The following is a 22,974-nucleotide window of genomic DNA, read 5'->3' on the forward strand; positions in this document are numbered from 1 at the left end:
TGAGGGCTGCTGAAGTCTCGCTTGCACTAAGTGCGTGCTGCCTAGGAAGCCTCGGCGGTACGGGACTGGGCCCTGCTGCCCCTGAAGAGGATGGCAGATCTCTCTTTGATACGCACTGGAACTCTTTGTCGACCTGGTGTCCGTGGAGTTGGTCCTGTTTCTTCGGGATTTGTCCCTGTTCTCTCCGGTACTGCTGCCGGGCCACAGCAGGAAGACGCTCCTTCAAGACACACGCCAAACGCTGAATAAAGCTATGTTTTTGCGGCGCAGTGGGACACCTAATGTCCCACCGGCGGGAGGTGGGGAGGACCGCAAAACAAAAATAGCCAAATGCCTCGTCATCTAATTAGTGACGCGCATGAATGGATTAACGAGATTCCCACTGTCCCTATCTACTATCTAGCGAAACCACAGCCAAGGGAACGGGCTTGGCAAAATCAGCGGGGAAAGAAGACCCTGTTGAGCTTGACTCTAGTCTGACTCTGTGAAGAGACATGAGAGGTGTAGCATAAGTGGGAGGTCGCGGGATACGGCCTCGTTTCGGCGGGGTCCTCGTGGCCGTCAGTGAAATACCACTACTCTCATCGTTTCTTTACTTACTCGGTGGAGCGGAAAGCGGACCATTGTGTTGTCCACGCTTCTAGCGCCAAGTGCGGGGGCCTCCGTGATCCTTCGGGCTTTGCGGAAGGCCTGCACGATCTGTTCCGAGGACAGTGTCAGGCGGGGAGTTTGACGAGCCGCTCGGAGCGAATGGACGTGCCTGGCCGAGCTCCCGGCAGCTGGGCTTAGCCTGCCCCACCCACCCAGCCACACCCATCTGGGCCCATAGGCCCCCTCTGCGATCTCGGGCCTGCTTTTTGCAGTCCCGCAGCCCGGGACATCATCCCATCGACCTCTTCTGCGACCGCAAGCGGTTTTTTAACCGCATTTTGCGGTTTTTACCGCATTTTTGCGGTTTTTTGCTGAACCGCGGCCTTCGATCGCCGCGGTCGTGGAAGAGGAGGACGAAGTTGTTCCATCGGCTTCCTGGGCTGCCCTGCTGCCTCGGGGTCCTCCCGGGCGCGGTTTTCTGCTGCCGTTCGCGGTAGCGGACGTCCCCGGACCTGCCGCGACCACATCCTGCGGCCGCCTCGCGGTCTTCCACCCGCTGCGAGGTGGGGCTGGCCTTTGGGCACTGTTTACATCTGGCCACTACCGAGAGACTTCGGGGCTGCCTTCGGTCGTCCCCTTTCCAATCTCCGGCGGCGACGACAACGTGCGGGTGAGCCGCATCAAGATTCTAATCGCTTTTTGCGATTTTTTCCGCGTTTTCGCGGATCCGGACTTAGCCGCGGCAGCTTTTGCCGCGGTCGAGAAGGAGGAAGAGGAAGACGTCCTCCCGGCTTTCTCGGCCGCCCTGCTGCCCCGGGCTCGTTCCGGTCGCGGCTTCCAGCTGCGGACTGCGATCGCGGTCCCACCCGCTGCCTTCGCGACCCGTTTTCGCGGCGCCATCGCGATTTCGGGGCTCCTTCGGTGGCCCTGATCACCCGAGCCGTTCGCCTGACCGCGGCCTTGTCCGGGCTCGTTCGGGACGTTGCGGGTCGAGTCCGGCCTTCGTCCCGGCGTGACTTTCATCCAGCCCAGCCCTGTCCCGCTGGTTACCGGGCTGGTTATCGCCCGCGTCTGCGGGAATGTCTTCTTTGGGGGCGTCTCCCCCTGCCTCGCCCTCGGGGCGGGACCAACCGGTGGTGACGCTCCACCGCATCTCCCCGGACCCCAGTTCTGGCTCCGGGCAGTCGGGCGCGGGTGCTGCGACGCCCCGCTCGGACTTCTCAGACGCCGGAGACGATTTTCTTGCAGGGGTCCCCGCTGTCAACCTGCGGCCAACCGAGACGCCATCGGTTGGCAACCCAGATTCTGCGGCCGCCCTGGGTTCGCGCGGTGCCCCTGACGCTGCGCCGACCTCGGGCGAAGTTCCACCTTCGGAGACTCCCCGCCCGGAGGCCGTCGGGCCGGGGCCCTCACCGGACGACATCGGTCCCTCCCCCGAGGGGCCTGCGAGCGCGGAGGCCAGGCTCGACCTGGCCTTCGCTGCAATGCCTGATTTTTCATCGATCACGGCACTTCAGGAGCGCCTCACGGCGTTCCTGAATACAGAGAAGAACAAAGTGCCGGTGCACGCTCGCACGACCATATCCCAGATGTTCGGCGAGCTTGTTCTTCGCTGCGCCGAGTACCGGGCGCTGGCCTCGGATGCCAGGGGCCGGGCGGAGGTCCTCCGGACCATGTGGGGCACGGAGCGGCGCGACGCCGCTGAGGCTCGGTCCCGGGCTTCCGCGGCGGAAACCAGGCTGCGCGCCGGCCCCCCCCCATCCGCCGTGCCCTCGTTCGCGGACGTCGTGCGCGGCGGCCCCCGATCTGCGTCCGCGCCGATGCCGGCGCCTCCCACGACCTCATCATCCCAAACAACGGCCCAGCGACAAGATTCCGTGAGCCACGTCGCTTTTCTGTCTCCCATTACACCCGCGACCACACCGGCTCAGCTCATACATACCATTAAGGCAAACATCATCCCTGAGGACGAGGGCATTGGCCCAGTACAATTCAAACAGACTTCCACAGGCGTCACGGTGATCGCCAAACACCGCGACACCTTACGCAATCTGACTACTGCGGTCCGCAACAACGCGGTCACGAACAATGCCATGTCGGTACGACTGGCGGAGCGCCGTAAACCCCACATTCGCGTGTGGGGAGTTGACCCGGATGTGGCGGACGACGCGGTCGTCTCACAGGTCGTGGCGAAGAATGCCGACCTTGGTTTGGACGCGTCGTCTATCACCCGGCGCTACACGTTCCGGGCTCGTAATAACACCAAAACGCACGTCCTCTGCGTGAGCCCGGATGCGTTTACCAAAATAATGCGTAGGGGGCGACTGACGATCGGTTGGTCCTCGGCCCAGGTGGAGGAGGACCTCCACGTCCCCTTGTGCACATTTTGTGCTCAGTACGGGCACTCCCGCCGAAACTGCCGCCTTGCCTCCGATCCGTCGAGGGCGGCCTGCACGAGCTGCGCAGGTGCGCATGTTGTAACCGCCTGCGACGCTTCGGGTGGTGCTGCCTCCGTCGCTTGTGCGGTGTGCAGACGTGCGGGACGCGAGGTTCCTCCTCACAGGGCCGGGGCAAAGGAGTGTCCCATCCTTGCTGAACGCATAGCCAGGATGCGACTCAGAACAGATTATGACGTCAGCTAAATACACAAACACAAAGTACGAGGGGCGGAGGACCGTGCACTTTTTCCTATTCAACACTTTTGCTCGGCGCCAAGCAATTAGCTTACGGCGCCGGCAATTCCCCCTCCAACCATCTCTTCCCCTTTCCTCTCTTTCCAACCGTATATGTTGCTCTAATCTAATCTCTAAATTTCTTCCCTTCTGTTTCGAAGGACGTGGTTCAGCCATGTTCCTTTTTAACTTTCTTTCATTCCTACCTTTCTCCTTTTCCGATACACTTTCGCATATACGGTTCATTACTTCATTCCTATGCAAATGCACGGTTCCTCCGTTCCTCTACACACGTATTCTACACTGCACCAATCACGTTTCACATCACATCCACATGGGACTAGACTCGATGCTACACATACCAACACTCCTGCATTACACAGCTCCCTCCCTCTCGTTCTCACCTTTCCTTCTTTTTTACACCCTTCTTTTCCTTTCTTGCCTTTATTCGTCTCTATTTTTCCTGCTCAGCTTCTCCGCAAGGGCCATTCCTGCTTCATACGTACACACTTTCACATCTCACTTTTCAGCACAACAATGACACCTTTAACATTCTCATTCATACAAATTAATCTCGACCATTGCAGGAATGCGACCCCGGTGTTAGTGGAGAGACTGAGGGAGGGAGATTTTCATTTCGCACTCATTTCAGACCCCTACACACGATCTGACACCATTACAGGCATACCCCCGGAGTGGACCGTCTTCGCGGCCCAGTCGGGACCGCGATCGGCCATCATCGCACGGCAACAACACTTCGACATGTTCCCCATAACAGTAACCACACGTGTAGTAGCTATCATTTGCTCGACGGCCACCGCATCCTGCCTGTTAATATCAGCATACGCACCACCGCACACTCCAATGACACAGACATTCGATGACATACGACAAGCACTCATCCTCACGGAGGGTATGCCGGTCGTCTTGGGGGGCGATTTTAATGCCAAGCACACGGCCTGGGGACCACATATTTGTGATATCAGGGGCGGGGAGTTACTAAATTTCGCAATGTCCTCAGGCCTGCTAATTTTAAACGATCCGGCATCCCCTCCAACATACTCGACAGCTTACACTGACAGTTGGATCGATGTTACATTTGCCACGAACCACATGATCAGTATACCTTACACATGGCAAGTCTCCGAAACAAGTACACTATCGGAACACAGACATATTGAAGTCAAATTCGGAGCACAATCCACGACTCGACAGCGCAGACTAACACACAGAGGTACCACACGACTTTTACACGACATGTCGCAGGACCCATTTTTCAATGCGGTGGCCGGCGTCCGTCTTGCTTCGGCAGATGCCATCGACACGATCGTCAACAAATTTCATCTTCTCATTGCAAAATCACGCAAAAAACACTCATCTTTCAGACCCGCACCGACACAAACACACCTACCTGCGTCATGGTGGACACAGGAACTCGCCACCGAGCGTTCGCGTGTCCGCGCTCTACGCAGGAGATACCAACGCTCTAAACACATTCACATCAGACAACACTACGGCTCAATTTATTACACTGCATTACGAACTTTTAGAAAGCACATAGAAGAGGCACGCCACCACGATACACAGTCATTGGCTCGAGACTTCATTAGGAGTGGAATATTTGGCCGCCCATTCAAAATTGCATTTGCAAAACTCCGCGCACCAATCACACTTCCACCAGTAGAAACGCCAGACGGTACACTCACAACGTCACTACTCGACACAGCACACACTCTCTTAGCCACTCACGTTGCAACCGACGACACTACAACAGACCTTCCACAGCACACAAACACGAGACTTCTTGCACAAGACACAACGCTCGGCGGCCCTGACGACGTGCCCTTCACTTACGGCGAGATTGACATTGCGTTCTCTCGCATTAAGCAGGGCACGGCGTCGGGCCTCGACGGCCTTACTCCACGAATAGTCACAACACTCTGGACACAACACCCACATTTTTTCATCACTTTATTTTCCTCGGCCCTTCGCTTCGGTCACTTCCCCGTGGCGTGGCGAAAAGGTCGCATCATTTTCATTCATAAACCCGGCAGACCACAACACACACCTACATCATATCGTCCCATAGTTATGAATTCGGTGTTAGGCAAGGTGCTCGAGCGTCTTCTCTACGGTCGCCTCTACCACTTCATGGCCCACCAAAATTTGCTCCATTCGAACCAATTTGGATTCACCAGGCAACGGAGTGCCGTGCAGGCGCTCTACGCACTGGTTTCAAAATTAAGAGGGTTCCGAACAGACGGCCTCCACGCCATACTGATTTCCATCGATTTCAGGGGCGCCTTTGACAGTGTATGGCATCCCCTTGTGCTCAGTTCTCTCGCGCAATGGGGATGCCCGAGAAACGTCTGCGCGCTGCTCCGGTCCTTCCTATCGGACCGCGAGGTGGTATTCCGCTCTAGCGCGGGAGACGCGGTTGCGCGTCCCACCTTAGGCAGCCCGCAGGGTTCTCCACTGTCACCGCTCCTCTGGAACATAGTTGTGCGTGGTTTGCTCGAGCTGCCGATGCCAGAGGGTGTGTCGCTCCAGGCCTACGCAGACGACGTTGTCGTCGTTGTGCCTGGCAGCTCCAGGAAGCAGCTGACGGCTCTTGCAGAGGAGGCACTCGGCCGAGTAGCCTCGTGGGCGAGGGGGGCAAGGGTCTCCATCAGCAGGGAGAAGACGGTGTGCCTTCTCATCTCTCCCCCCCGGGGGGGTATGGGACGCACACCTCCCGCCATTCGCCTCGACGGAGTCCGCCTGCAATTCAGGCCCTCCGTTCGAGTGCTTGGCGTTGTCTTCGACCGCACCCTGTCCTTCATAGCTCACGGGGATTTGCTCAAGGAGCGCGCCGAGATGCTCTCTGCACGCCTCAGCACGTTCCTGCGGCTCAGTGGCACGCCGGCTCCCGGCCAGCTGAGGGCACTTTACACCCAGGTCGTCTTGCCGGCCCTCACCTATGCGTCCCCTGTGTGGTGGACAGAAAGTCCTCACTCCGGACTGCGTGCTCGTTTGGTTTCCGTCCAACGGGCCCCGCTTCTTGCGTTGGTCCGGGCGTACTCCACTACGAGCACGAGGGCGCTCCAAATTCTGTTGCGGGCGCCTCCTCTGCATCTCGACCTTGACCGGTTGAATGCGGAGTTTGCGCTCTTCGCACGTAGATTGGACGTCACGTTCGGTTCTAGAACGTATCGCGCCTCCGAAGTGGCGGCACCGTACGACGACACGCTTCAGCACCCTGCCGAGGCCGTCTCATTCCCACACACACAGTTACAATCAGCCGACATATCCACTTACTCTCGCCAACACGGATATCACATATACACGGACGGCTCATACACAACAACATCTGCTGGCGCTTCATACGTCATGTTCGATTCCATGGAACATCTCATTTCAGTCGGTCGCTTTCGGGTCGAGCTTTCATCCAGTGCATACGGTGCAGAACTCATTGCGTTCCAGGAGGCCATTACATATTCTTTAACAATACCAGGTACACTACCTATACACATCTATACCGATTGCTTATCCCTCCTCAAAACATTAAATAATTACATCACAACAGACACTCGTATCTTTCACATCAAGCAATCATTACATACGTTAACACAGGCTCGACCCGTAAAGATATACCATGTTCCATCTCACTCCGGAGTTCTTGGCAATGAACTTGCCGACATCATCGCATCTCGCGCCAGCCGATCCACACGCATCAGACAATCCACTCTAACTCGATCATCCATACGGAAACACTTACACAACACTGTACTTGCACAATGGCATCACTGGTGGCAACACAACAACGAGGGAACCGGAATATATTCCTGGATTCCCAGTGTACACAACATTCCAGACACATTTCCACCACCCAAACCACTAACAACACTCCTCACCGGTCATGGCCGCTTCCCTTTTTATTTTCACCGTTTCGGATTATCATCATCTCCATCATGTCCCTGTGGTCACCCAACTGGTGATGTGCCTCATTATTTGTCACTTCATTGTCCCATCACACAACACATTGCTACACAATTACCACGTTCACAAACACAAACAAACACCACTGCGGTGTGGCGGTCCTGGCTTGATGACCGCCGCACCGTAGCTTTGTTACTTCGAATCGTATCGCTCGTCAGTCAGTCGCTCCCTGATCATTCACGCCGCTAGTACATTACACCTGACACTTTTACTCACACCCACACATACATATGACCGAGTACCGCTTCCACAGGGGGGACATTTGGCCCCATCATGGGTGGATGCTGGTGTGTCCTCCTCTCTGTGGCGGTGTGTCTCGGTTCCTCAGAATACTTACACATTACACTTTTCTTTTATTTCTCATTCCTATACAAACATTTACACTACAATTACACATACATTGGTTTCACTCCTTTTCTATTCGCTTCTTTTCTTTTACATTTCTTACATCACTCTACTTAACCCTATGCATCACCACCCCCTTTCCTTTTCTTTTTTCCTTCTCTCTAACACTTTCCACATACTTTCTACACATTTCTTATTCCTAGAAAATTTTCCATTCCTTTACTTTCCTTTTTCTTTCTCTTCTGTTTTTCTTTCTCTTCTGTTCTTTCATATCAATCACGTACGAGAGGCACATTTTCTATACCTATCTCATTTCGCCCACGTTTCTTTCCTACTGCCTTCACTTCTGCTTTATACTTCCCAAGTCTTTTACCCATTTCCTACGCCTTCAAGATCTTCACCTTCTCCCTTTCTACTCGCCCTCCAAGATCTTCTTTCTCCTGCCTCCTGGATTGACGAGCCATAGACCTGCACCACCTGGCTTCACCTTGTGCTTCTCCTCATCATACCCATACCCATCACTTTTCTTTTTCTTCTATTTTCTATTTTCCCTTTTCTTTAGTTTCCCATTCCTGATTTTTCTTTTCTTTTCTCCATTTTTTTTTTTTTTTTTTTTTTTTTTTTTTTTTTTTTGTATTCTCGCTTCTAATTTGTTTTCCATTTCTGACATTTCTCGTTCTTTTCCCTATTCTATTTTTCATTCCTTTTTCTTTTCTTTCTTTCTTTTCTTTTGTTATTTTTATTGTAAATATTTTTCCCTTGTAATTACTAGTTCTTTTGTAAATATTAGTCCTTTTGCAATATTCTTGTACATATGTTCTAATCATTTCTTTTCAGTTCTTTTTCTTCTATTTTCTCTTCTCACCTTCAATTTGTTTCTCGTTCCTCACTTTTCCTTTTCTTTCCTCTGTTTTACTTTCCTTTTCTTTTCCTGCTTCTCTTTGTTTTCCTTTCCTTTTCTTTCCCTATTTTATTTTCCTTTTCTTTTCCCTTTCTCCTTTTCTTTTCCTTTTGTAAATATTGTAAATATTGCTATATATATTTTTTGTTTTTCTCTTGTAAATATTATATTTTTGTGAATTACTATTTCTTCTAATTTTCTTATACATATGTTCTTGTCATTTCCATAATTTTTTATTTTTTTTTTTTTTTTTTTTTTTTTTTTTTTATTTTTTTTTATTTATTTTTTTTTTTTTCCTTTCTCCCTCTTGGCACCATCATCGTTTTTGTAAATAAAAGAAGCTCTCCGAGGATCTATCATCCCTCTGTGCTCGTTGAGCCCTTCGGACACTTTTGTTACCGTGCCCTCCTGTTATTTTTCCCATTGGCTTTTTCCACCAAATTCTTCTTTTGGCCATTTGGGCCCTTTTCTTTTATTTTTGATTGGTTTAAGCCTGTTGATGCTCCGCAGGTGCAGGCTCTTTCTCATTCCACTTTATTTTTGCCGTTATTTTGATTTTAGCATGGAATGAGACTCCGACTGGGGCGGTACATCTGTCAAACCCCAGTCAAACTCCCCGCCTGACACTGTCTTCGGAACAGATCGTGCAGGCCTTCCGCAAAGCCCGAAGGATCACGGAGGCCCCCGCACTTGGCGCTAGAAGCGTGGACAACACAATGGTCCGCTTTCCGCTCCACCGAGTAAGTAAAGAAACGATGAGAGTAGTGGTATTTCACTGACGGCCACGAGGACCCCGCCGAAACGAGGCCGTATCCCGCGACCTCCCACTTATGCTACACCTCTCATGTCTCTTCACAGAGTCAGACTAGAGTCAAGCTCAACAGGGTCTTCTTTCCCCGCTGATTTTGCCAAGCCCGTTCCCTTGGCTGTGGTTTCACTAGATAGTAGATAGGGACAGATATTAGTGTGGGCTTAAAAAATAAATAAGAAAAAAAAGTGCCCTGCCCGCACCGTCTTACGACACAACGGGCTCAAACCAATAAAATTAAAAATGAATAAAAAAAAGAGAATTTTGCATTTCAGAAAAGTGTAAAAAAAAAGAGTGAAAAGAAGAGAGAAAAAAAAAAAGGAAGAGGAGAAGGGGTAGTACCACCAGCGAAACCACCGCCAAAGGAGCCGGGCCGGGCAACCTCAGGGCGTTTATTTATTATTTGTTAGTTGTCTTGACGTACAGAGATTTTTGTTTTCTTGACGCACAATATAGTGTTAGTAAGATGGATAGCTTGATTCTTCTGTCTCCAGTCCCGCTTGTTCCGGTGTCTTGATGACACAGGTATTCTCAATTCTTGACTGTCAATTCCTGAAAAACTCCACTCAAAAATTTCAATTAGTACGCATTGCAAAACATTGTTCCATTTGAACTATTGGTTATTGTTTTTCCCCTATTACATTCCTTTACTTTTTGCAAATGAGAATACTGGGTTACATAAATTAAGAGTTATTGTATTTTTACGATTATTTCTTTTATTTTCCTCTTTCAAAAATGTACTTTTTTTTTCTTTTTCTTTTTTTTTCCCCCTAACTCGTCATAAACATACTGTCCAATGTTTGATTTATCTTAAATAATACTTAATATTTTCTTTTTTGGCTACGGCCTTCGTTAGTATTCAGCAATCGTATAAAAGGAGAAAGAAAATAAATTCAATTTTCCAAGCTAATTTATGTGAGCCTATATCTTTTCTTTACTATTGTATTTTCTTACTTAGACTCTAACTACCTACTGTATGTTCACAATGTTCTATTTGTTATAACAGCGCAAGGATATCTATTTTTAAAAAGAAAATTTATGCCCAATTTTCGCTAACCACAGAACATGCCTCCTCGGGGTTTGGGGAAAGATTTTTTTTTTTTTTTTCCTTTCGCCCTTGTTGGATATTTTCCGTGCCAGTTGTTTCGCAAAAACATGGAGAATAGAAGCTCCATGAAGGGATGGTTATTGGTTCCATGGGTATTCTGCCCTATAGAGCCGGGCAGCATATTTCCATTGCTCAACCGGTTGGGAGCTCTTTAATATTCCACAGTGTGGATGCTCAACCCGAAGGGAGCTTGCTGTTGGGACCCGTAGTAGGTCACTCCAGACAAGTATATTGCCATTCGGTCCCGTAAGTGGACCGCTCAACCCGTAGGGAGCCGTTGTCGTAAGGCCACTGATGGGCCGCTCAACCCGTAGGGAGCTATTGTATCATAGCCCACATATGGGCTGCTCAACCACAAGGGAGCCGAAATGTTGGTGGAACCATTCCTCATTTGATTCAGGGCACATATTGGAATAGTAGAGTTTACTCGGAGGATTGGCTTTATCCCCCCCTCCGTCCGGAGACGAAATCGTAGGTTAGTGATTTCTGTTTGTTTATACTAAGAGGATTTTTTCATTTACAAGTGCAGTCATTTCCTCCATTATCTTTAATGCCTTTTTATTTTTGATTAATTCAGTTTTATTACTTGCACTGTTATTGGATAGAACATGATTTAATTTAGTCTTTAATTGCTTCGTTGTTTCGCAGTCCGTGATGAAATGATCAAATGATTCTGGATCCCTTCCGCACGGACATTTCAGTAGATAGGGACAGATATTAGTGTGGGCTTAAAAAATAAATAAGATAAAAAAGTGCCCTGCCCGCACCGTCTTACGACACAACGGGCTCAAACCAATAAAATTAAAAATGAATAAAAAAAAGAGAATTTTGCATTTCAGAAAAGTGTAAAAAAAAAGAGTGAAAAGAAGAGAGAGAAAAAAAAAGGAAGAGGAGAAGGGGTAGTACCACCAGCGAAACCACCGCCAAAGGAGCCGGGCCGGGCAACCTCAGGGCGTTTATTTATTATTTGTTAGTTGTCTTGACGTACAGAGATTTTTGTTTTCTTGACACACAATATAGTGTTAGTAAGATGGATAGCTTGATTCTTCTGTCTCCAGTCCCGCTTGTTCCGGTGTCTTGATGACACAGGTAGGCTCAATTCTTGACTGTCAGGATGGTCCCCTGAAAAACTCCACTCAAAAATTTCAATTAGTACGCATTGCAAAACATTGTTCCATTTGAACTATTGGTTATTGTTTTTCCCCTATTACATTCCTTTACTTTTTGCAAATGAGAATACTGGGTTACATAAATTAAGAGTTATTGTATTTTTACGATTATTTCTTTTATTTTCCCCTTTCAAAAATGTACTTTTTTCTTTTTCTTTTTTTTTCCCCCTAACTCGTCATAAACATACTGTCCAATGTTTGATTTATCTTAAATAATACTTAATATTTTCTTTTTTGGCTACGGCCTTCGTTAGTATTCAGCAATCGTATAAAAGGAGAAAGAAAATAAATTCAATTTTCCAAGCTAATTTATGTGAGCCTATATCTTTTCTTTACTATTGTATTTTCTTACATAGACTCTAACTACCTACTGTATGTTCACAATGTTCTATTTGTTATAACAGCGCAAGGATATCTATTTTTAAAAAGAAAATTTATGCCCAATTTTCGCTAACCACAGAACATGCCTCCTCGGGGTTTGGGGAAAGATTTTTTTTTTTATTTTATTTTTTCCTTTGGCCCTTGTTGGATATTTTCCGTGCCAGTTGTTTCGCAAAAACATGGAGAATAGAAGCTCCATGAAGGGATGGTTATTGGTTCCATGGGTATTCTGCCCTATAGAGCCGGGCAGCATATTTCCATTGCTCAACCGGTTGGGAGCTCTTTAATATTCCACAGTGTGGATGATCAACCCGAAGGGAGCTTGCTGTTGGGACCCGTAGTAGGTCACTCCAGACAAGTATATTGCCATTCGGTCCCGTAAGTGGACCGCTCAACCCGTAGGGAGCCGTTGTCGTAAGGCCACTGATGGGCCGCTCAACCCGTAGGGAGCTATTGTATCATAGCCCACATATGGGCTGCTCAACCACAAGGGAGCCGAAATGTTGGTGGAACCATTCCTCATTTGATTCAGGGCACACATTGGAATAGTAGAGTTTACTCGGAGGATTGGCTTTATCCCCCCCTCCGTCCGGAGACGAAATCGTAGGTTAGTGATTTCTGTTTGTTTATACTAAGAGGATTTTTTCATTTACAAGTGCAGTCATTTCCTCCATTATCTTTAATGCCTTTTTATTTTTGATTAATTCAGTTTTATTACTTGCACTGTTATTGGATAGAACATGATTTAATTTAGTCCTTAATTGCTTCGTTGTTTCGCAGTCCGTGATGAAATGATCAAATGATTCTGGATCCCTTCCGCACGGACATTTCTGATTTCCAATATTAAATCGGTTTAAGTAAAATGAAAATCGTCCGTGTCCACTAATTGCCTGTGTCAGTAAGTGATTCGTAGGAAAATGGTTTGGAATACTTTTAACAGATTTGATCCATTGATATGTATATGTCTCTTTTCCAAATTTTTGCCAATATATTTCCCATTTTTGTTGTGCTTCTTTATATAATTCCGTTTTAACGAATCTTTTTGTAATTGGTACTACTACCTCTATTCCCTGTGTTCTCGCCTTATTAGCTAGATGATCTGCTACCTCATTACCTATGATACCCCTATGTGCTCTCACATAGGTGAATGTAATCTTATGGTGATTATGATCATTAACTAGGGTCCTAATTTCTTCAATGAATATGTTGGTATTATACGGATTCTTAAGTCCTTGTAGTGTTGACAGACTGTCAGTAAGGATCTGATAATGATGACTCGTACCCTGGATACTCGTTACATACCGTACTGCTTCTTTAATAGCAGTAGCCTCTGCTATAAAATTATTGGCATGTTTTGGCAATTTGAATTGTTCGGAATATACTACTTCTCCTTTATTGTCGTATACAACGAAGGCCGCCCCCACTGTTAGTTCTGTCTCGGAGCCGTCCGTGAAAATTTGATAGTCTGAGCGTTCAATTTGTTTGCCAAATGGTATTTTTTGTCTTTTTGCTGGATGAACTATCCATTTATCCAGTCTTTGCGCAATTTCTTCTCCCTTAAAAATGTTGTTCTCCCAATCAAAATCTTTTTTATTATTAATAATGTCATATAGATGATTTTCCTTCTCTATCGTTAAATGAATTGGTAACACATTGCACAGTATGTTTAATGCTACATTTGGTAGTTCCTTTTCCCTATTAATAAGTATTGACACTTATTATAATTAAATTCAAGGCGGTTGTCTTGCGCCCATTTTGCAGTTTGTTTAAGGGCCTCTTCACAATTTCGTTCCATTTCCAAACGCGACTTCCCACTTACTGTTATAGTAATGTCGTCTGCGAACGCTTGTATTTCAACGTTCGTTGTTTTGTCTTGAGCTAATAGTTCTGCTATGATTAGATTCCAAAGTAATGGACTTAATGGTGAACCCTGTGGGGATCCCTTTTTAAGGTCATATTGCAAGTTAATACTCTGAGTTTCATACTTTATTGTTCTATTCCTTAATGTATCTAGAATTAGCGCCTTAATATTATCAGGAAATTTAAGTTTTTCAAGTATCGGTTTTATGTTATCTTCATTAATTTGGTTAAATGCATTTTTTATATCCAATGATATAATTAGAGTTTTCTTAAAACTTTCTGTCTCTCTTTTAATAATTTCTGTAATGCGTGTTAATGCCATTGTTGCCGAGGTTTTATGTTTAAACCCATACTGTCTTAGTGGTAGAAGGTTATTACTAGTTAGAAAGTAGTATGCTCTATTATTCAGTAATTTCTCTAGTACTTTTCCGAATATGGAGTTTATAGCTATAGGTCTAAACGAGCCAGCACCGATGCTTAAGTTCTCTCTGTTTTTCGGAATTAATATTATTTTTGATATTTTCCAACTCTCCGGAATGATTCCTAATCTAAGTGCCGAGTTAAATATGTTAATAAAGAAATGTTTTTGCTTATTATACAATTCTTGAATAAAGTATGTACTTAAGTTGTCTGGTCCTGGTGCAATGAATTTTTTAAGTGTCGCTACAACATGATCTACCTCCTCCTCAGTGAAATCCACATCATTACATTGGTCTAAATGGCCCTCCTCCTCATTACTAACTTCGTTGGGTTCCCGGTTACCCTCTCTCACAGTTGTGTCTCCCGAAGTCCCTCTCTGTCCTCTTGAAGAATCCTCTTCGACCTCGTATAGAGTCTTAAGGATGAACTCCACTGCCTCCTCTTCCGATTTTGTAACGTCTCCTGAGTCCGTTGAAATACTAGGTATTACAACTGCTGTTTTTATTTTTTTAGCAGCAATTTTATATGGTAATGTGAAGGGGTTGTTGCCCGCCTGTGCACACAACTCCTTCCACGATTTGTCCTTTGCTTCATCCAGGTTCTTTTCGTATTTTTTAACGGCCTCCTTGTATATTTGCCTGTAAATTTCTCTCATCTCACCTTGAGCTCTTTGAAAACGTCTTCTATGTGCGTTTACTTTTTTTCTTTCTATCTCTAGTTCTGGCTTCCACCATGCCTTGGCTCTTTCCGTTCGATTTTTAATCACCTTAGAGAATTGTTTCGTTAAACGACCCACCTTCTCATAAAATGCTTTAACTATGCTGTTCAACTGTTCCTTGGTGTAGATTGTTTCTCTTCCTCTGTCTGTTATCCACTTATCCTTTCCAAGAGCATCAAGGACATCAAGTTCGCCCTTTTTTGTAAGTCTAACTACTTGCTCTTTTTTTCCTGAAAACATTTCAAAACTTATGTACCTGTGGTCACTGCCCGAATAGTCTTCTAGTACTTCCCAATTCTTTATTTGCGATTCCAAGGACGTTGAAGCCATTGCCAAGTCAATCCAACTCTTGCCGTTAGTGGTCTCGAAAGTTGGTAGGCTTTGCTTTTCGTTAATTAAGCTTAAATTGTTTAATGTGATGAAATCCACCATCACCTTTCCTTTTTCATCGGTAATCTCTCCTCCCCATTCCGCGTTTTTGGCGTTAAAATCCCCTACTATAAGGGTATATGTAGTGGGAAAATCCCGTAGGACCTGCTCTATACTATAAGTGTACTTTCTAGTTCTTGACTTGGTGATATGTAGCAATTTATAATTAAAACTTGATTACTGCCAATAGTCAATTTTGCGGCCACCATATTTTGTTCCTGCTTAATGGGAAATACCGAAATTTTTTCATTGTGCACTACTATGACTGATTTTGGATTAATAGGTCCTGCTAAAATTTTGTGTCTAATAGGAAAACCTATTACTTGATTTTGTAATGTATATGGTTCTTGAATTAATGAGATATCTTGTTGAAATTGAATTTGAAAGTTCGTTAAGTGTTTTGTAGCTTTAAATGCCCTAGCTAAATTTATTTGAAGGGTTTTGGTTGTGTGAGCCATGTTTCCTGTTTGAGCTCTTTTATTGAAGTTTCTCGACTAGAGCTCTAGTTTCAGCTGCCTGTGCCGCCTGGAAAGTAGGACAGGTGAAGCTCCAGAAAGAATGCTGGCATTCTTCCTTCTCGCGACCATTGTCCTCACATGCTTTGCAGAAAAATTCTGTCTCGCTACACTGCCTGACATGATGATCCTGTCCGCAGTCGATACACCTTCGTGCGTTGTTGCACACTCTTTCTGTGTGCCCAATTCGGGCGCAGCCCTTGCACCTTGGAACGTAAGTTGCGTCGTACAGAGGACATTTTGTCCACTGGACATTTACATCTCTACGTCCATTGAAAGCTTCAAAGCCTTTCTTTGTTAGCTCCAAAACTAAGGTTTTTCCCAGTTTTCTGTCTCTTTCATGGACCACTTTAGCATCCTGCTCGACACATTTCATATCATTCTGAACAATAATCCTCGGGATTATTTCAGATGCTGAGATCTCCCTAGGAATTCCCACAACCTTCACTTGTGGAAGCTTTGTTTTGGGTCTTCGTACCTTTACTTTCTCCCTAATGGCCTCACATTTGTCCACCTCCTCTTCTACTCTCTTGATTGTCTCTCTAGAGCTTGATGCAATGACGACTCCTGCTCTGCAGGGTCTCATGGTCACATCTCTCAGACCCAGGGCACATGGATCCATGTTGCTACGAACAAGTTCTGCTACTCCATTAGGATTTAACTCCTCTGAGTGCAATATAACTGCTTCGCTTCGTGGTGGTCCGTTCACCTGTCTAACCTCAGTGTGGGGGCCTGGTTGATACGTGCCCTTTTCCACCACGTCTCTCCACGATGGGCCCGTCGGATTGGGTCCCTTGTCGATGGGGTGTCGTTCCTTCAATCCTTTGATTTCACCCTTCAGGGCTTCAACTTCGTGAGTAGACTCCAGTAGGAGCATTTTAAGCTTTGTTACGTTTGTCAACAGCTCATTAATTTGTTGCTCTGCTTCTGCATTGCCAGTGTTAATTACTGACAGCTTGGTAAGTGCCTTAAAAACAGATACATCAATCTTTGCCATCCTGGTCAGGGCGGTTCCTCTCTCCTCCGGTTCACCCTGCAGGGACGAACATTCCGAGACCCGGGGGGGAAAACCCACGTCCCGATCCACATGCACCTCACTGAGAGTGGGTGACGGAGGATGCTTGGCCCTTTTCTCTACTGATTTGGTTTGCGGGGACAAATCCTCTGAGACCAGCAGGGGAAAGTCAGTGTCCTGTTCGTCCTGTGCCTCACCGAGGGTGGGCGACGGAGGGAGGTCTACTCTTGGGGGCGCTGTTCCCCCCCATTCCTCTTCAAAATAACTATTCCACGCATCTGCTGTGGATGTGTTTTCTTCCTGCTCATCTTCCCTCCTTTTTCGGCTGTGCAAGGAAGGGGTGTTCTCTTCTGGCTTCGAAGAGACCTCCTGATGGGTCTTCTTTGGCTTTTTGTTCTTCTCCCTGTCTCTCTCCCTGTCCCTGTCTTTAGTCATCCTCACAAGTTGTTCTCTGTTCCTCCTTTTTTATATATTTTTTTTTCCACAATGAAGAATTAAGAAAGTTGTGCCACGTTTAGAACTCCCTCGATGGATCCTATGGCGATGCCCCCGAAGGGCCCTGCCCGACAAGCACGATTACAAAAAGCCTAATAACTTTTTAAAGAAAATAGCTACACGAGTGGAAGGCTGAACCGTAGGTGAATTCGACCCCCCTGAATGAGGAGTACAAAAGCTCAGCCCTGTGCCACGGCTGGAAAAATTAATAAAGACAAAAATGTGGCCTTAGACTGCTTTATGGCTGTGTTAGAGCTGGGGAAGCCGCGATACACTCAATGGCCGCCGAGACAGCCCTAAGCTGGGGAGGCCGCAATGGCGTCCATTGCGGCTATGAAGTCACTCGAAAATCGTGAATAACTTTCCCACACTTAAGTTTATAGATACACGAATAACTACCTTATGATCTGTGTTGATTCAGGAATCTATTGTTACTAAGTTTTAATTGTGTACAGCAAGGGAATCTGCTTAAAAGGCAAATTTAGTTGCGCCCCTAAGGCACAGTGAAAATCACTAGGCGATTACAAAATAATTAATAACTTTTTGAAGAAAATAGCTACACGCACAAAAGGCTCACCCCGAAATGAATTCGACCCTTCTGGAGGAGGAGTACAAAAGCTCAGCCTCCTCCCTAGACGAGGGAGCCTAATAAAGCAAAAAAAAATGGCCCTAGACTGGCTTAACCTATGTCTAAGCTGGGAGAGCCGAGACAGTGCCCAATGGCCGCCGACACAGCGACAGCCGGGGAGGCCGCAATGGCGGCCGAAACGGCGGCCGAAAAGGCTATGTCCCGCGAAAATCGTGAATAACTTTCCCAAAATTGAGTTTAGAGATACACTAATAACTACCTTATGATCTGTGTTGATTCAGGAATCTATTGTTACTAAGTTTTAATTGTGTACAGCAAGGGAATCTGCTTAAAAGGCAAGTTTAGTTGCGCCCCTAGGGCACAGTGACAATCAAAAGGTGATTACAAACTAATTAATAACTATTTGAAGAAAATAGCTGCACGCACAAAAGGCTCACCCCAAATTGAAATCGACCCTTCTGGAGGAGGAGTACAAAAGCTCAGCCTCCTCCCAAGACAAGGGAGCCTAATAAAGCAAAAAAAAGGCCCTAGACTGGCTTAACCTATGTCTAAGCTGGGAGAGCCCAGACAGTGCCCAATGGCCGCCAACACAGCAACAGCCGGGGAGGCCGCAATGGCGGCCGAAACGGCGGCCGAAACGGCTATGTAGATACACTAGAAATCGTCAATATCTTTCCCAAAAATGGGCTTAGAGGCTCACAATAAACTACTTATGCTCTGTATTAATCCAAGAATCTGTTGGTACTAAGTTTTAATTATCTAGTGCAGTGAGACTACTTAAAAAGGAGATTTAGTTACACTAAAGAGCGCTAAGAAGTTCGCAAGGTGTCTACAAAACAAAGAATAAGTTTTTAAAGAAAATAGGTTGACCTGCAAAAGGCTCACCCCGAAATGAAATCGATCCTTCTGAATGAGGAGTACAAAAACTCAGCCTCCTCTGAATACAAGGAAAAGTAATACAAACAAAAAAGGCGCCCCTAGGCTGCCCCGAGACTATACAAGGTGGAAGAGCCGCGACTAGCCCTAATGGCCACCGATGCGATGCCGACTGGGGAGGATGCAATGGCGGCCTGTGTTACAATGAGATACACTGAAAATCTGAAATAACTTTTCCAAAAATATGCTTAGAGCAACCCAACAAAGTAAGTTATGTTCAGTATTGGTTCAGGAATCTATTGAAACTAAGTTTTAATACGATACTGTAGGGAAACACACCGAAAATTGCGATTGATTACCTCAATAGAGCACAATGGGGTTCAGTAAGTGCTTACAAAAATTAATAACTTTTTCAAGAAAGCAGTTGTGCCCACAAAAGGCTCAACCCCAGATGAATGGGACCCTGACAAAAGTGGAGTACAAAAGCTCAGACCTCACCAAGTTGATGTTCTAGGTGAAAACTGAAGGAACACAAGGGGAAATCGTCGAAAACCACGCACGCCCTCAGGAGCCCGGCCCGGCACGTCCGAACGCGGCGGAGTCGCAGACGACAGTCCAGTAGATAGGGACAGTGGGAATCTCGTTAATCCATTCATGCGCGTCACTAATTAGATGACGAGGCATTTGGCTAAGAACTGTAATTTCCCCGCATCAGCGGAGTGAAAAGGGCCCCCAAGGTGGTGTTAATTAACGTGTCTTGCCGTCGCCAAGCTGCAGAAGCGTTTAGCCTCGCCGTACTTGGCCACGAGTTCACTTGACGGCGCGGCAAGTCACGCAATGTGTACTGCCGCGCTCATTTAGAGGAGATGTTATTTGTACGAACATGGAATGATGGGGCCTTGGGGGCAAATGCCTTGAAAACTGTAGCAGCGCATGACTAGTTAGTAAGGGCTAAAATACTACTAAAAACTGCTAAAAACTAAACTACAAAATCTAAAAGCATCTAAAAGCTGGCCAAGTAGTCGCCCCCAAAATTAAAAGCAGGGGTCCAAAAAGGAGACTACTGGCTTAAAAACAATAAAAGACAAAATAATAAAATACTAAAAGGTGCGACAAGCAAGGAGGTGTCAGATAACTGAAGTCCTACGGGTTGGGAGGGGCAAGGCCGTCACTTCACCAACCTCGCGAAGCGGTTGAGCATTATAATGCTCCCTACCAACGTTCTTGCAGAGAGCCATCCTAGATCGGCCTTCGTGAGACCAAGTATGGCACCAACTTTCGCGGTCTCTCTGCACAGCATAGATCTTGCACCGAAGGCCATGCCCCAGAATTTGACGGTTTCACCAGGAAAGTGTGGCCGGAGTTGTTCGTATTTCGCCGCTTTGTAGGCACACATACTTTTGAGAATTCCCACATTCGTGTCTCACGTCACGGCGAAATCGACCACGTGGACAACCCCGTCTTTCCTAACAATCATGTCGGGGCGGAGACGTGAGCCGCTCGGGGCTGCAAAAGTTTTCTCTCTTTCTATGACCGCTGTAGGGTCTTTCTGAAGTACCAGCCTGGCCACATTCTTTGCGACAAAATTGTGGCGCTCTGTGCGTGGCAAGGATATACTCTTGCACTCCTGGAGAATGTGATACGTGGTTTCTGGAGCGCGGCCACAGCGCCGGCACAGGCGGTCATCTGGATTTGTTGAGTGCTTATTGGACAATGTTCGTGTTGGATAAAGATTCGTACGCAGCCGTAGAGCCTTTATCCTGTCGCCATTTTTCATTATAGTGGAAGTGTAAGAAAGCCATGAATTGGCTGAAAACTGGTCCTTAAAGGCAAAAAGATCCTTATTAGAATACTTTGCCTCTAATTTCCTCCACCATACTATGGAGCCTTTTTTGATGGCCGAACTTAGTTCTTTATGTGCAGTGACCCCTTCAGGCACGCCAAACTGCTGTGCAATTTGGTTGAAAGATGGTTGCAGGACGATCTCAAAAAGAGCATCAACAAAGTTGTCGCCAAGGCGAATGAGTCGTCCAAGTGCCTTGAGTTGCACTGCCTGGGCGACTCGCTGCAGTTGCAGGAGCCCCAGCCCTCCACACCTTGACGGCAACCACAAGTGGGTGTTAGGAAAGCTGTGTGGAAGATGTAATGCCTTCTTGACCACACCTCCCATCAACTTATCTAGGCGACCAGATTCAGTGCGGACATTCAGAGTGTTGGATGCTGTATATAGGAATGCGGGGACCACCAGCTGCCGGAAGCAGTGCAGCTTCTGAAAGGGTTTAAGACTGGCAGCACCTATGAGTTGCATAAGGGAACGTGCCTTGGCAGTAAGCACTTCAGGTTGTTTCGTAAGGTAGATTCCCAGACCCAGATACTTTATTGGGGTGTCTTTTGGAACCGGTTGCACCTCTACACAGCCAAGGGTAACGGGTGGCAACTCGTACCTAGCGGTTTTAGCCCTATGGTCGTAGCGCCAACCGAAATACTGTGACTTTTGAGGGTTCAGTCTCAACCCAGCATTCCGAAGGTATTGCTCCGTGTTTCTAAGTTGGGCCTGGAGGCCTTCGAATGTATCAGAGACTAAGACTATGTCGTCCGCAAATGCTAGAGCACTCATTGATGCACCCCGCAGGTGCACTCCAAGCCCCGAGGCATTCAACTGTTGTAGCAGGGGGTCCAGAACACAATTAAAAAGAAAAGGTGATAAAGGATCCCCCTGCTTAATGCCTCTCCGGAGAGGGACTCTGATGTCGTCTGTGATGCCATCGGACCAAAACGTTGTGGTACCGAATTTATACATGTCGCGTATGAGCGCAATGAAGCGCTGCGGCACACTCCTGCCCTCTAAGGCCGCAAACAGGGCATGATGCGACACCGAGTCAAATGCTTTTTGAATATCTAGACTTATGGCAAACAGCGGGCGGTGCAGTTTTTTCATCGTCCTCATGAGTGCTTGCAAGATTATCAGGTTAGAGGACGTTGACTTGTCCTCTGAAAACCCGGCCTGAAACTTATGGAACTTGTTTTCAGCCGACAACCTTGCCAGGAGCACTTTCGCAAACAATCGGTACAAAACAGCGGATATAGTGATGGGCCGGTAATCACCTGGTGAAGCAGGTTTTGCACATTTTGGGATGAAAACTGTTCGCGAAACTTTGAGTTCATGGGGGACCACACCGTAGGCATACCAATTATTGAATATAAGTGCCAGCACTTCGGCTGGTACCTTTCGAAGTTCGGTGAGTGAGACCCCATCTGGGCCAGGGGCGGATTTGTTGGGAAAATGTCGCAGAGCTGATGCCACCTCATCAACAGCAAATAAGGCTTCATTTACCTGAGCCTGTAACTCTGACGGAATTGTAGACTCCACAGGATCGGAGTTGCTACTGAAAATGGGGTCGAAAACCTCATGAAGCTTTGAAAGCGAGCAACTAGGAGGGTGACCATCTAAGAGCAAAGCATCCCCCAGTACAGAGGGTCCCAATTTGTAGAGCCGCTGGTGCTCGCGGTAACGGGCAGCGCGGCGCTGCTTTCTAGATAGGGCATCTAGGGAAGCCTCAGCTCTATGGTTACCCGACGTCTTACTCTTCGGAGGACGTCGACATACCTTAAAATGATCTAGTATATGATTTATGTCAGTCATTCCTACCGGCTTCTCGCCGCCAGCCCGCCGCCGCGGGACCAACCCGGACAACGAGAGGCGACAAGCTTGCCCAGCGGGTCCTCCGCTCCGATTCCAGAGGGCGTCATCGTTCGGGCCTCCCGACAGCCGGGAGAAGCCCATGGGGCCTGGACGGGGTGACGAACTCTTCGTGCACGGCAAGGTATAACTCCCGCGAACCGCCCCCGAGGGGACGAGCAGGGCACCTCCAGAGCCGGACTCAAAGTCGTACTTTTCCCATTGACCCGCGTCCGTCGCGGCGTTCTACCGGCGGTGGGAAGTGCGCACCCCGGAGACCGCGTCCGCGCACTGGCAGCCGGAACAGCCCCCCGAGAGGAGCCGTTTACCCGACGCCGCCAGCTCGGCAGTCGTCCGGAGACTGAATCCCACCGCTTTCGAGCTTCGAGGGCCCACCCGTTTTACTCTAAGCGGTTTCACGTACT

This window comes from Amblyomma mixtum, unplaced genomic scaffold, assembly GCF_055824585.1.
Source record: "Amblyomma mixtum isolate Tamu unplaced genomic scaffold, ASM5582458v1 scaffold_21, whole genome shotgun sequence".
Lineage (NCBI taxonomy): Eukaryota > Metazoa > Arthropoda > Arachnida > Ixodida > Ixodidae > Amblyomma > Amblyomma mixtum.